The 14848-nt window shown below is 39.2% G+C and overlaps 1 long non-coding RNA gene across 2 annotated transcripts in view; it reads left to right on the forward strand.

The window, feature by feature from the left end:
- The window catches only part of LOC124720296, a 119330-nt gene that overhangs the window by 94987 nt on the left and 9495 nt on the right, over window positions 1-14848 (forward strand). The window contains exon 7 of one of the 2 annotated variants that reach the window (XR_007006120.1): window positions 2963-3098. The exons of the other annotated variant lie outside the window; for it this stretch is intronic. This is a non-coding gene — a long non-coding RNA (uncharacterized LOC124720296). The remainder of the gene's footprint in view (window positions 1-2962; window positions 3099-14848) is intronic. 2 annotated transcript variants of the gene reach the window in all.

Raw genomic sequence — 14848 nt, forward strand, 5'->3', positions numbered from 1 at the left:
CGCGTTCATGTATCACTGCGCGAGTGTGATCCGCGAGGAGAAAAGGTTCTACATAAGCAGCAATCTCATTGGCTGCGTTACATATTAATACGTGGATCAATGGAAGCAGAATTTGGTCCGTCTCTATGGCAGCGCCATCTCGTAGTGTGGAGACAGACGAGCGCTGCGCCTGCGCTGTTGTGCTTAGTGGGGCGCACTCTATTGGGAAAGTTGTGTACGCACTGACCACGCAGAACTATGTACATAACAATGGAGAAGCATGAGAGAGCAGTGCGTGCCAGAGAAGTATGTGAGGTTAGTGAAGGAAATGTACAGACGAGCAATGACACAGGTGAGAAGTAGTGTGGGCATGACAAAGGAGTTTGCAGTAAAAGTAAGATTACATCAAGGGTCTGCACTTAGTCCCTACCTCTTTGACCTGATTATGGATGTACTGGTGGAAGGTGTGAAGAAGGAAGCGCTGTGGAATATGATGTTTGCGGATGATGCGGTTCTTTGTGAGCTGAGCATCGACAGACTTGAAGAAAAGCTGGAGAATTGAAGGAAGGCAAAAGAAAGGGGGATGAAAATTAGCTGCACGAAGTCAGAATATTTAGCACTGAAGGATGTGCAGATGAGGTCTTGCAAGATCCAGGATGATGAGCTGAAATCAGTCTGCAAATTTAAATACCGGGGATCGTACATACAGAGGGGCAGAGGACTGGAAAATGAAATACGACACCAAATAAATTGCTGTTGGAACAACTGGAGGAAAGTGAGTGGAGTGTTGTGTGACAAGAAGGTGAGCATTGGGTTGAAAGGGAAAGTGCACAAGTCGGTGGTATGGCCTGCTTTGATATATGGGGCAGAGACATGGCCAATCAGACTAGCCCAGGAAAGGAAGATGGAGGTGGCGGAAATGAGGATGCTGAGGTGGATGTGTGGGGTAACAAGGAAGGACAGGATTAGAATTGAATTTTTTAGAGGAGCTGTGAAAGTGGACCCATGGGAAGTGAGACCCATGGGGAAAAAGATACTAGAGAGCAGACTAAGGTTGTACGGACACTTACAGAGAAAAGGGGAAGATTATATCGGAAACAGAGTTGAAGATATAAAGATTGAATGAGCGAGAAGGAGAGGAAGACTGAAGATGAGGTGGAAGGATAAGATATCCGGGGACCTAAGGGAGAAAGGATGGAAGAAGGAAGAGGCAGTGGATAGAGTACTATAGAGGAGAAGGATTCAGAAGAGCAACGCCGATCCTACGTGATGTGGGACAAGGTGCCAATAAAGAAGAAGAAGAAGATGTTGCTGTTGATAAAAACTGTCAAACAGAGTTTAAACTGGGAAGGTAGCCATAGACCACCACACTGTCTTCCTGAATTTCACTCTTGTCACAGGACACTCAGGTAAATAACACTGACTCAAAATTTCCCAGGTCCACAATTGTCCATCTGCATGGCTCAACACATATTGTGAGTCATCAATCCATAAAAACTTCATCCACTGCTCACAGACCAAGAAAATGTTTATTTGCACTGCCTTAAATGATGTCATGCAATCCTTTTTATGGACAAAACCTTCTAGGTAGCAGCATGATAATGAAAATTGTCCTGTAATCTCTGTGTGTTGTGTCACTGACACCTGTGCCTAAGCTGCTTCAGAAGTCCTCTCCAGTATCCAGTGTAATTCCTTGATGACTGTTTATTAAACTACACTCTAAATGAGTCAATATTTTAGACATATCAGAGTGGTGATGGGGTATAATATTTTCTCTTCATAACTGTGCACTTGGATACAGATAATTTCTGTGCTTTACTGACACACACTGTGGCTCCTACAGCCATGCCAAATTGAGTCTCACAGCATTCTCTCCAGTTTCTCATTCTGATAAAAATCATATCTATGATGTTGACTCATACTGTCTTTAGTTACATGCTCGTCATTTCATATTGTAAGGATACACAGAAAATTTTCAATGTGGTGTTAAGAGACTTTTAGCCATGCTGTGTACTTTTGCATTTCAGATTCATTTATGAATGAATGACAGTCAACTCATATTTGAGATAGAGTTGCTGTCCAAGTTACTTTCAGTTTTGGTAAATGTAAAAACTTGCATACAAACATGAACAGAAAAAAAAAGAAAAATTTTCCATGATGTATAAAAAATGAAAGTTTGATACCATGTGTGAGAACATTCACTGAAAAGAGAGATGTCTTCAAGAAACAGGTCGTGTCAGTTAAGAAAATGTGTTTTTATCTAGTTCAAAATGTACATGATGCCCAATCCGAAAACAACTATCTCGTTCTGATTTCTTATTAAAATATTTTGCCTAATTCAGTAAATGTCAACAGACAGAAGAATATTATCTGGCTAAAACTTTACTTAGGTTCTGTCTTGTATGATAGTTTCCTAATTCAAATCTTAGCTTTAATGGTACAAAGGAACAGTATACTTAAAGAGAAGGTAGTTCATAGAGGATTGACCTTTTTATACTGAACATACATGTTTGTGGCCTGTCTTCAGCCTCAAAACATTTGTTAGTACAGAAACCCAGGTGATCAAAACAAAGTTTCTTGATATCACTTTTAAATGTCATAAATTGTTGTATGTTGCCACTCGAACTTCTGATTGACTCATGTCATACTGTTTTCTTCAATTTCATTTATAATTTTTTTACTTCATTTGTGAAATCAAATGACACATTTTCCCCCCTCCCTCTATGATGCTGTATTTGGATTTACAAAATATTTTTGACATTTCTCTTCTAAATATATGTAGATAGTCCACCAATGAAGCAGCAACAGTTAGTGGTGATACAGAGTTGTTGCTCGTCATAATTACACATTGCCTCATGCACATTCCAGTCTGCCACAGTTTATATCACCTCATTCAGTCACATAATTTTCTTTGTCCATAAAAGATGTTTTAGAATTTTCTGATGAAAGTGTGGACTTCCTGATGAAATGTTATGTCTCTTAGGAAATTCCAACATTAAATCAGAAATTGACTATGCTGATGAAGTTGAGGGATATGTAGCAGAGAGAAGTGAAGATGAAGAGTTTTGAACAATGAGGAATTAGTGGAAGAGGATTCATATGCTGTAAATGTTCTAAAGGTGAGAGGAGGTCCTACTACTTACATTTGCCAACAGTAGATGACTCTGTTATCAGTGCTGTTCATCTTATTTTTGACATAGGAATGATATGCTCAAGGAGGAATACATAGAACATAATGCTCAAAAAGTATTAATTTTACCATGTCACTGGAGGGACTGGAAAGATTGATGGCCCTCATATATGCTTGGGGTGTCAATTGTCCAAAAGATATGTCTGCAGAGATCTTTGCTTGCATTCCAGGAGCCCTAATTTCATCAAGGACAGATTTCAGGAGCTTCTTAGATTTCTTGGTTCAATGAAAAATCAGTCTAAGAACCTAAGTACATGTGTTTTCAAAGTCAGAAGGATATTTAATAGTTTAAAGTATTCTACATTATACTGACATTTATAGGTAGAGCAAGTTTGACCAAATTCATCGTGATACAGTAATCACTAAAAGTGCAATGATGAAAATGTTAACATCATCAACATTCAGCTGTTATCTTTGCAAAGTGAAAATAATTGCACTTCAGAGACAGTAACAATATGTGTTATTTCCAACACTTTCTCTTTCAGGCATGATTTGTCGTCCTTCTTTATATATCATAGCATCACACCAGCTTTTCCTGATGATGATCTTTGGGAGCAACTTAACCCTTTGATGGACACATTTTCTGTAGTAATTGAGTGATGTTAATTCTTCTGGTATGATACTAGAATTGTAGTCAATTGACTATATCTATTTTCTGATAATTTTATTTTTGTGATTTAGGAACAAGAACTGTGGTAGTATATGTACTTCATGAGCTGTTAAACTGTGGCAGTAAATGGATTTTCCACTTCCCCTTAGTGAGCTTTTATGTGCTGCCATTACACGTAAAAATACTACAAAACAGCATCTTGCATTTTTATTTTACCTTATTTCATAAATATTTACTTTTTATGTTTCCAAGTGGTTTTTGTTCAACATTAATAATGTAGTTCCTGTAAACAAGTCAAATTTCTGTACAAAACAAATGTTGAAATTTACTGACTTGTCACATGCTCTAGGTGAAAAACAGATGTGAAACTTGCCTTATAATTGAAATAAATGGCTATAGCTCTGTCATAAGTTGCATGCAACTTACGACGGACCTACAACCATTTATTTCAAATATTGAAATGATAGTCACAATTTTTAATTTTCCATGAAATTGGCAGAAGCCTGGTTTGACACATGGGGCACTTCAAGAGAAATATCTGTGTTTTGTTTTCTTGTCTCAAGCCCTTGTACAACACTTTCAGCTCCATCTGTTTTTTCAAAAGTAGGCATAGATTCACCTACTGCTGCCAGTCGAACATGAAATGGTACAGCATTGTTCTTGGTTATAATGGTTAGTGGACAGCCTTTCTTTGTACAGGATGTGAAGCCATTTATCAATTGTTTCATAAGTTGTAATTGAAAGTTCAGTTGTTTGTAGTATCCTTCTTGTCCTTTGTTCATTTATGTACAATATAAGGCATTTACAATTCCATGTCTAATAAGGAAGTAGATGCCACCATGTCAGTTGATTGTAGTATCCTTCTTGTCCTTTGTTCATTTATGTACAATATAAGGCATTTACAATTCCATGTCTAATAAGGAAGTAGATGCCACCATGTATGAGAATGTAGACCTAGTGCATAACATTCTCTAATTTTACTGATATGATCTATGCCTCCCATTATGTCATTGTATGTTGCTACAGCTTTTGGACAACTAATACTTGTCGTAGTACTGTCCTTATTCTTCCTTAAGACAAGTGTTCTTTCTCTAGTGTTACCTGAAACTGTCAAAATATTGTCAGGTATGTTATCCATCCATTTTATAGGTAGGCAGTACCATATCTGTATTGGAACTGAAATGCTCCACTTTTCTACATAGATTGCTCTTTCATCATTGAATGAAATCCTATCCACTTTACTCTCCCAGTGATCCTTGTTCAACAGCATTTGCATCAGATTCACAGTGGTGAAGTAGTTGTCAAATGCTACCACAATGCCACTGTGTTTCAGCTCTTATGTCAGGCTAATGATTGCTCACACTCCAAGAGAATTTTCTGAAATCCATCACCTGACTTTTCTGCATAAATATCACAATTTGTGATATAACCTGTCTTTGAGCCTGCTAAACACCACACATTGTATCCTCATTTGATTGGTTTCAAAGGCATATGGATGTTGTCTGCCTCTTGAAAGGTACCATGCTTTCATTTACAGGGAATACCTTATTGTCAGTGTATGGCTTACAAATTGTGCTGTTCAGAAAGGCTCAGAAACATCAGCCTTTTGTCATTTATGTCAATCAGTAATTTTCTAAACCTTTTTATGTGGAATAAAACATCAATCTTGATGAAACATTTTAAAATTGAAATTAAAACAGTCCTGATCACAATAGAACATTTACTGAATACGTCAACTGGTTAGTCACGTAACAACCATCTACAGATCATGCGAAATGTAAGTACAATATACTCCTTTTGTCAGAAAAGTTCCAAGACAGGTATTTCAAAAATGGAAAATTGCTTTTACCAAGTAATGAATCTGGTTCCTATTGAAGAAGCCCACTTGGCTGTCCATACACAGTTGCCAACCTTTCTGGAAGCCTTTGAAGCAAGCAGGGAAATTTTCAATTTTAATGCTTGTAAGCTCATTTGTCACAGCCCATTGAATGTCTGCAATATCTTGATGAAACTTTCAGTCAGCTTTTCACTAACAGAAACAAGAAAAAATCACAAAGTGATAGTTTGGGAGATTATGGTGGATGTGGGATGGTAATAGCAGAATGTATGACCACATACTCTGTAACAGATAAAGTGGTATTAGGTCTTGCATTGACATGCAGTAAGAACCAGTCCTGAGAGTGCCACAAATCGGAGCAGTGATGCTGAATTGCTTTTCAAGACTTTGATGTAAAAAGCTTGGTTCACTGTATGACCTGGAGGAAAATACTCATGGTGAACTAATCCTTTACTATCAAAGAATACAATCAACATCATCTTTGTTCTTGAAGATCATCGTTTCACTTTTTTTGAGGCTGGTGATCCAGAACTCTTCCATTCAGCACTTTGAGGCTTTGTGTGAGGGTCATACTGGTAGCACCAACTTGCATCCCTAGCAGTAATCTTTCACAGAAAGTGGGATCACATCTGGCTCCATCCAATAGCTGAGCAGAAATTAGTCATCTTTCCTCTTTGTGGGTCATCTGTTAGTGTGTTAGGGACAAGTTTTGGATAAAATTTGCATTTCCCTTAATCTTTGCTTAAGATATTTTGATACACACATGATTCTAATTAAGTTTTTCTGCTATCACACACACAGTTACATGGTGGTCTTGGAATAACTACCTGACGTGCTCCACATTTGCAACAGTGTGCTGTAGACGGGCCACTAGCTCAGGGATTGTTTTGAACTAAATCTCTGCTTTTACAAAATCTTTTGTGACACTTGAAAATGTGGCTTCTTAAGTGTGCCTCACCTGCATATGGTTGCTTAATCATTGTCCACATTTCACTACTGGTTTTCCTGCAGACTGTAGGTTCACTCTTTGCTCACAATCAGCATCCATTGTGTCACCATAAGTAATGGGCCAAGAACTCAAACAATGTGTTGATAAGCACAACCCTGCCATCTAGAGTGTTTGTGTGGAAACATGGCCAAGGTCATTTCAAGGACGTACTCATACCAAACTATAACATAAAAACATTTGTTCCTTTTTAGTGTTGCAAATTCAAAAAAAAACCTTTCCTAGAACTTTTCTGATGAAGGGATTAGATTTAGAGAGAAATCTAATGATAACAGTTTATGCAGGATAGGTAAAATATGACAAAATTAAAGTTAGTTATACTCATGATAGCAGGTAATGGTAGTAGTGAATGGAGCAGGTATCATGGATGCATGAACGCCAACTGCTGATGACAGTAGAGGGGATGCAGGTTCAGTACAGGAAGCTAAGCCCACAGCTTATCGCATTACATCAGTAACAACCAGTCAGGCATACAGGACATAAAAAGCATTATTAAAATAATGTCTACATAAAACAGTGGCCCTCCCCCCATGAACCATGGACCTTTCCATTGGTGGGGAGGCTTGCGTGCCTCAACAATACAGATAGCCGTACTGTAAGTGCAACCACAACGGAGGGGTATCTGTTGAGAGGCCAGACAAACATGTGGTTCCTGAAGAGGGGCAACAGCCTTTTCAGTAGTTGCAAGGGCAACAGTCTGGATGATTGACTGGTCTGGCCTTGTAACACCAACAAAAATGGCCTTGCTGTTCTGGTACTGCGAACGGCTGAAAGCAAGGGGAAACTACAGCCGTAATTTTTCCTGAGGGCATGCAGCTTTACTGTATGATTAAATGATGATGGCATCCTCTTGGGTAAAATATTCCGGAGGTAAAATAGTCCCCCATTTGGATCTCCGGGCGGGGACTACTCAAGAGGACGTTATCAGGAGAAAGAAAACCGGTGTTCTACGGATCGGAGTGTGGAATGCCAGATCCCTTAATCGGGCAGGTAGGTTAGAAAATTTAAAAAGGGAGATGGATAGGTATAAGTTAGATATAGTGGGAATTAGTGAAGTTCGGTGGCAGGAGGAACAAGACTTCTGGTCAGGTGAATACAGGGTTATAGATACAAAATCAAATAGGGGTAATGCAGGAGTAGGTTTAGTAATGAATAAAAAAGTAGGTGTACGGGTAAGCTACTACAAACAGCATAGTGAACACATTATTGTGGCCAAGATAGACATGAATCGGACGCCTACTAAAGTAGTACAAGTTTATATGCCAACTAGCTCTGCAGATGACGATGAAATGTATGATGAGATAAAAGAAATTATTCAGGTAGTGAAGGGAGACGAAAATTTAATAGTCATGGGTGACTGGAATTCATCAGTAGGATAAGGGAGAGAAGGAAACATAGTAGGTGAATATGGATTGGGGCTAAAAAATGAAAGAGGAAGCCGCCTGGTAGAATTTTGCGCAGAGCATAACTTAATCATAGCTAACACTTGGTTTAAGAACCATGAAAGGAGGTTGTATACATGGAAGAACCCTGGAGATACTAAAAGGTATCAGATAGATTCTTTAATGGTAAGACAGAGATTTAGGAACCAGGTTTTAAATTGTAAGACATTTCCAGGGGCAGATGTGGACTCTGACCACAATCTATTGGTTATGAACTGTAGATTAAAACTGAAGAAACTGCAAAAAGGTGGGAATTTAAGGAGATGGGACCTGATAAACTGACTAAACCAGAGGTTGTACAGAGTTTCGGGGAGAGCATAAGGGAACAATTGACAGGAATGGGGGAAAGAAATATAGTAGAAAAAGAGTGGGTAGCTTTGAGAGATGAAGTAGTGAAGGCACCAGAGGATCAAATAGGTAAAAAGACGAGGGCTAGTAGAAACCCTTTGGTAACAGAAGAAATATTGAATTTAATTGATGAAAGGAGAAAATATAAAAATGTAGTAAATGAAGCAGGCAAAAAGGAATACAAACGTCTCAAAAATGAGATCGACAGGAAGTGCAAAATGGCTAAGCAGGGATGGCTAAAGGACAAATGTAATGATGTAGAGGCTTATTTATACGACTTGGATTCCACCATGGAACTGCTTATAAGTGGACCTGGAAAGGCATGAGAAGGGACACAAAAAGTCTTTAATTATTCCATCTGGCTAATAAAGACAGTCAAGTGCATTTTTTTCATCACATAGTAGTGGCTGGCACGTTTACAGTTGGAAATGCAGACAGGAAGCTGCTTACACAGTGCAGCACTGACATGGTGTGCTTACTTGGTGATGGTGTGGACACTGCATGTGGCACAGTTGTGTGCAGAACATGTAGCAGGTGGTGGCCGGTGTAGTAGATGGTCACAGTGCTGCTCAGCATCAGGTTCCAAACTGCTGGCTGGAATCTAGCGATCGCAAGGAGATGACAGCTGGAGTGTTGTTGGCTTCCCAGGCTGGGTAGACGGGCAGAAGTACCTCCTTTGAGGCCTGGTGGCACAGGTTGAGACAGACTGGGTGTTGCTTACTACCCAGCTGGCCGAATACACTGATGGGCTGGTATGGCCATTGTAAATACTGCTTCCATGTGCTGACACAGATGGTGCTATGTTTTGGTGTCAGTCACACAGGACCATCTGGAACAGAGCAATGGCTGGGGTCTGGCATAACAGGCAGTGCATGTCAATGATGTAGGAGTGGCTTATTAAAAGCTGGCCCCAGGGCAATGACACCCAGAAGGGGTGCTGATCAAGCATGGATCATCACTGGCTGCAGCAATATCTGTGGTTTGTAGCCTTTGGCACTCATAGTTGACATCGCAGAAGTTGATCACACAGTTCAGTGACCAGCACCTACTGTCTGGTTGTGTCCTCCTTGCAGCTCTTGGCTCCCAACTTTTTCTCCAAGTTCTCATAGACTTTTATCTATTACAGTTCTAAGTTCTCCATTTAAGAGTACTCCCAGAGAATGGGTAAATAGAATAAAAGTAACGTAACTGAACATGTTACCATAACATTGAGAGCTTTTGACAGTGTGTATGTTATAATGCTCCTGTCTCACAATGCCAATGTTGAGAAAAAGAGATAAGCCAGTAAAATTTCTCAGCGTTGCTCAACCTAACACATTCCTCTACCTCAAATGACTCTGATGACAACTGGATGTACGACACAGCTCTCCTGTTGTTTGTACAAGGGAATTCAGCTTCTAGAAGTCTGGAGTGCATAATCACCTTTTCTCAGTATCACACTTTGTCTTGGTGTGCAACAGAATATTTTGATTATACCATGCTGTAAAAATACCATGCTGTAGAAATATCATGCTGCCAAAAGAGAACCTCTTGTTCAGCACTTATAGAATGTTGTATGAAGCACTGTATTATACATTCTGTTCATGATGGTATAACTGAAAGTAAACATTGTGCCATATACTCCTTTACATACATTATTTGATTCCCATTTCCTCATTATGTAAAGTAATCCCTGTCAAGTAGTGTTGTGTGCAGTTATACATGCAAGTTTTTATGGGAACCTTGCACCTCACATGTGGCATTAATGGTGGATTTGACCAACAGCAGGGGCAGTTGTGAGGGCCCACACCAAGCAAGAATGGGGAAGTATACTGATAGCCTAACAATAAAACATCAAATGCTATATACATGTGATCCATAAAATCTGTGAACAGTTGGCAAACAACAAAACTTCAAATGCCATTTAGTACAGTGTGTAAAAAGTGCAACTAATATGTGGTGAAATCCAGTAATATCTTTCACATGGGATCCTGCAGAGAAAACAAGCAGTGAAAAGAAATCTTAAAAACATAAAATAGTTTATCTACATGAAATATGTGATATGCTGTACAATAATGCGCTGGAACTACAGGTGGGAATTCGTGTTCAAAAGTCAGTAGTTTACCCATGCTCTGTTTTTAGTTCCCTGCCATAATATACTAGACACAAGACACTGTAATAGACTCAGATTTTGTTTCCTCAATCAGCCATACTGGCAGTGTCAAATAATCATTCTCTTCACCTATGTTCAAAACAACAACATGTAGCAGCTTTGAGCAGTTTTATAAATAATTGAAGTCTAAATGACATCTCAAATGGTTCAAATGGCTCTGAGCACTATGGGACTCAACTGCTGTGGTCATAAGTCCCCTAGAACTTAGAACTACTTAAACCTAACTAACCTAAGGACATCACACACATCCATGCCCGAGGCAGGATTCGAACCTGCGACCGTCGCGGTCGTGCGGTTCCAGACTGTAGCGCCTTTAACCGCTCGGCCACTCCGGCCGGCATGACGTCTCATAAGGATACATTTTTATAAGCAGTGGGCATGCAGTATTACATGAATTCATTATACTATATTTATAATCTGACCTTTTTCTGCCTTTTTGTTATCCATTTAAGTGTATTCAGTTCCTTAATAAAGTGTTGGAACAACATGTTTACTCTGATTCCTTCAGGACAGGTAGCCTTACGACAGTGCTCTCTCTCTCTCTCTCTCTCTCTCTCTCTCTCTCTCTCTCTCTCTCTCTCTCTTTAAAACACACACACAACGTTTTATACCATGCTTAGCAACATCAGGCTAAAAAGCAAAATAGAATTGTGTCACACTGAAAGATGACATGCACTTGAATTAAAAATGAATATAATGGGCAATATACTCTAAATCCTCATAAAAATAGTGGCAAAGTTACGCTAGCCTAAAGAGAGGTGTCCGTATTCACCAGATGTAACATTTGACTTACAGTTGTGTATCTGTTTGGAAAGTCAAAGATATGGTTGACATCTTCTTTCTCACAGTGCCAAAGGGGCATACCACCAAGCCAGTATGATTTGTTTCCCATTGTAGGCATGCTTGTACATGAAGCACTTTATCTATTTCAAATTTCTTGAAACATCTGGAGCTCTGGTTTTTCTCTTGCAGGAACATACATTACAAGTAACAGTTTTATTTAACATATTGTCTACCTTTTTATTTAGGTGATAGATCTGCAGATGGTGCCCTTTCTTCTTTGTAAGTGCCTGCATTTGTTAGTTTGTCTGCTGTTTTATTTCTAGGAATCTCTCTGCCTTTGTATACAGAACAAACTTTTACCTAGCACATGGAAACACTGTGGTTTCAAGTTGTGACCGTAAATATCTGTTTTATGATGTCATGTACCACTGGATGATTGTTTCATCAATTGTAGAAGTATCGCAGTTTTCAGAGACTGATCTGGTATAAGCGCAAATAAAAACCTGATCATCCAGATATTTCTCAGTGTACATGTACATTTGCTGTAAAACTATTTTCTCAGCCATTCTTCATCATCATCATCATCATCATCATCATTTAAGACTAATTATGCCTTTCAGCATTCAGTCTGGAGCATAGCCCCCTTATAAAATTCCTCCATGATCCCCTATTCAGTGCTAACATTGGTGCCTCTTATGATGATAAACCTATTACTTCAAAATCATTCTTAACTGAATCCAGGCACCTTTTTACAAATGTGGCAGTATACATGTGATGTGTTACGACAGCAAAAGGAACCTGTGACCACTGGAGGCAGTGTCACAAGTTCCTCCAAAATCGTAACACAACACACACACACACACACACACACACACACACACACACACACACACACACACATATGTAATACTAACTAATGTAAATCCACCCGATGATTGAGGTTTAAACATTTGAAACGCGTCGTGGAAAGAATAAAACGGTGACTGGTAACAGTAAACTTGTTGTTTCATTTAACTCCTATTTTTTTTATTCATTATTAAACCTACTCCTGCAATACCCCTATTTGATTTTGTATTTATAACCCTACCTGACCAAGAGTCTTGTTCCTCCTGCCACCGAACTTCACCAATTCCCACTATATCTAAATTTGAACTATCCATTTCCTTTTTTAAATTTTCTAACATACCTGCCCGATTAAGGTATCTGACATTCCATGCTCCAATTCGTAGAACGCCAGTTTTCTTTCTCCGGATAATGACGTACTCTTGAGTAGTCCCCGCCCGGAGATCCGAATGGGGGACTATTTTACCTCCGGAATATTTTACCCAACAAGATGCCATCATCATTTAATCATACAGTAAAGCTGCATGCCCTCGGGAAAAATTACGGTTGTAGTTTCCCCTTTGCTTTCAGGGAACAATTGACAGGAATGGGGGAAAGAAATACAGTAGAAGAAGAATGGGTAGCATTGAGGGATGAAATACTGAAGGCAGCAGAGGATCAAATAGGTACAAAAACGAGGGCTAGTAGAAACCCTTGGGTAACAGAAGAAATATTGAATTTAATTGATGAAAGGAGAAAATATAAAAATGCAGTAAATGGAGCAGGCCAAAAGGAATACAAACGTCTCAAAAATGACAACGACAGAAATTGCAAAATGGCTTAGCAGGGATGGCTAGAGGACAAATGTAAGGTTGTAGAGACTTATCTCAGTAGGGGTAAGATAGATACTGCCTACAGGGAAATTAAAAAGACCTTTGGAGAATGGAGAACCACTTGTATGAATATCAAGAGCTCAGGTGGAAACCCAGTTCTAAGCAAAGAAGGGAAAGCAGAAAGGTAGAAGGAGTATATAGAGGGTCTATACAAGGGCAATGTTCTTGAGGACAATATTATGGAAGTGGAAGCGAATGTAGATGAAGATGAAATGGGAGATATGATACTACGTGAAGAGTTTGACAGAGCACTGAAAGACCTGAATCGAAACAAGGCCCCAGGAGTCGACAACATTCCATTAGAACTACTGACAGCCTGGGGAGAGCCAGTCCTGACAAAACTCTACCATCTGGTGAGCAAGATGTATGAGACAGGTAAAATACCCTCAGACTTCAAGAAGAATATAATAATTCCAATCCCAAAGAAAGCAGGTGTTGACAGATGTGAAAATTACCGAACTATCAGTTTAATAAGTCACAGTTGCAAAATACTAACACATATTCTTTACAGACGAATGGAAAAACTGATAGAAGCCAACCTCGGGGAAGATCAGTTTGGATTCCGTAGAAATGTTGGAACACGTGAGGCAATACTGTCCCTATGACTTGTCTTAGAAGAAAGATTAAGGAAAGGCAAACCTATGTTTCTAGCATTTGTAGACTTAGAGAAAGCTTTTGACAATGTTTATTGGAATACTCTCTTTCAAATTCTGAAGGTGGCAGGGATAAAATACAGGGAGCGAAAGGCTATTTACAATTTGTACAGAAACCAGATGTCAGTTATAAGAGTCGAGGGGTATGAAAGGAAGCAGTGGTTGGGAAGGGAGTGAGACAGGGTTGTAGCCTATCCCCGATGTTATTCAATCTGTATATTGAGCAAGCAATAAAGGAAACAAAAGAAAAGTTCGGAGTAGGTATTAAAATCCATTGAGAAGAAATAAAAACTTTGAGGTTCGCCAATGAGATTGTAATTCTTTCATAGACAGCAAAGGACTTGGAAGAGCAGTTGAACAGAATGGACAGTGTCTTGAAAGGATGGTATAAGATGAACATCAACTAAAGCAAAATAAGGATAATGGAATGTAGTAAAATTAAGTCAGGTGATGCTGAGGGAATTAGATTAGGAAATGAGACACTTAAAGTAGTAAAGGAGTTTTGCTATTTGGGGAGCAAAATAACTCATGATGGTTAAAGTAGAGAGGATATAAAATGTAGACTGGCAATGGCGAGGAAAGCGTTTCTGAAGAAGAAAAATTTGTGAACATCGAGTATAGATTTAACTGTCAGGAAGTCATTTCTGAAAGTATTTATATGGAGTGTAGCCATGTATGGAAGTGATATGTGGACGATAAATAGTATAGACAAGAAAAGAATAGAAGCATTCAAAATGTGGTGCTACAGAAGAATGCTGAAGATTAGATGGGTGGATCACATAACTAATGAGGAGGTATTGAATAGAATTGGGGAGAAGAGGAGTTTGTGGCACAACTTGACAAGAAGAAGAGATCGGTTGGTAGGCATGTTCTGAGACATCAAGGGATCACCAATTATATATTGGAGGGCAGCGTGGATGGTAAAAATCATAGAGGGAGACCAAGAGATGAATACACTAAGCAGATTCAGAAGGATGTAGGCTGCAGTAGGTAGTGGGAGATGAAGAGTCTTGCACAGGATAGAGTAGCATGGAGAGCTGCATCAAACCAGTCTCAGGACTGAAGACCACAACAACAACAACAGCGAATATTCATGACCAAGAATGATGAGGGCGATATTCACCTGTAAAATC

Source organism: Schistocerca piceifrons, chromosome 11 (assembly GCF_021461385.2).
Source record: "Schistocerca piceifrons isolate TAMUIC-IGC-003096 chromosome 11, iqSchPice1.1, whole genome shotgun sequence".
Taxonomy (NCBI): domain Eukaryota; kingdom Metazoa; phylum Arthropoda; class Insecta; order Orthoptera; family Acrididae; genus Schistocerca; species Schistocerca piceifrons.